The sequence below is a fragment of the Meleagris gallopavo genome, chromosome 22, assembly GCF_000146605.3.
Source record: "Meleagris gallopavo isolate NT-WF06-2002-E0010 breed Aviagen turkey brand Nicholas breeding stock chromosome 22, Turkey_5.1, whole genome shotgun sequence".
Classification (NCBI taxonomy): domain Eukaryota; kingdom Metazoa; phylum Chordata; class Aves; order Galliformes; family Phasianidae; genus Meleagris; species Meleagris gallopavo.
In genome coordinates this window covers 5,432,403-5,433,670 of record NC_015032.2, presented here as the reverse complement: position 1 = coordinate 5,433,670, position 1,268 = coordinate 5,432,403, and positions in this window count along the sequence as shown.

Sequence of the window (1,268 nt, the reverse complement as noted above, 5' to 3'; positions counted from 1 at the left end):
TCCTACTGCTATGAATCATGGGCCTGGCAATGGAAAAGCTCCAGCTCCTGTATTTCCTGCTTCTCTCATCAAACCCCAATCGGATGAAGCAGACATTGCTCAAACTGCCCCTGGGAGGGGTTCAGCCTGCCCATGTGTTGGACAGCCCCGAGCCCCCAGCAGCTGCCCACTCAGGGAACCCATACCCAGAGCATGGGGCAGAGTCTGGGTTGGCACCTATGAGCCCAGCTTCTCAGAGCTTGGGGCAGGGCTCCTGCAGCCTCTCCTGGCTCTTAGGGGCATTGAGGCCTCACAGAATTCATTGTCTTTCGACATTCCCTCTTTTTTCTTACACATGAGCAAATAGCCATTGGCTGGAGCTGAGTCCCAGATTCCCATGATGAAAGCCTGGCTTAGTGGAAACCAGTGGTCAACTTCCTGCAGATTCCCACCTTCCTGCATGGCTCTGTCAGATTCTACGAAAAATCAGATTCTATGCCACGAAAGTCTTCCATGGAGCAGGACCATTCGCAAGAGGTGCAACATTTCCACAGCCACCAGGGAGATGATTCACAGCAATGGGCAGTGCTGAGCAGCAGGATTGGCTGCGGTCAGTTGTTCAGCTTCAGTGACTTCTTGAGGGAAATGGAAAGAGTGGACAGCACAAGTTAATTAATAGATGCATCATGAAGTCAATATGAATCAGAGCATTCCCAAGGAGCTGGAGATCAGATTGGGAAAGCAGCAGATGATGCCTTTCCCTGGCACAGGGCTCCTTCACCCACATGCTGCTCCAGCCCCCTGAGTCGAGGACTTGCTGATAACACCGACTGCAGGCCAGGCCACTGCAGGGCTGGGAAACTCAGTGGCATTTTTAACAAGAACTCAGTGATGTAGTCAGGGAAAGGAGACAAAGGAAGCATAGGAATAACCCTGTCAGTGGCTCATTGCAGTGTCCTTTAGGTAACGAGGGAAGTGCTCAATTCAGGGGTGCACGTGAACACAGCTGCAGGTTCTTTAAATTTTTATTAATGGGGCAGCCAATGTCCCGGTCGCAACAGTTCTGGTGAGAAAGAGCTCGGGCTTAGGGAACAGGAGCCGGGCAGCAGGGAAGGAACCGGCACACGGACACCAGCGAGCCCTGCCACATCCACGGGCACCTCCGAGAGGGAGCAGTTTTGCAGCGCCACACACAAAGCTTGCCCCGTGCGTGCAGAAGCACCGCATTTCTCAGGGAAATGCCTGCCCTCCCAGCCCCAGCAGCGGCCATTTCACTTCAGCCCTCCCTC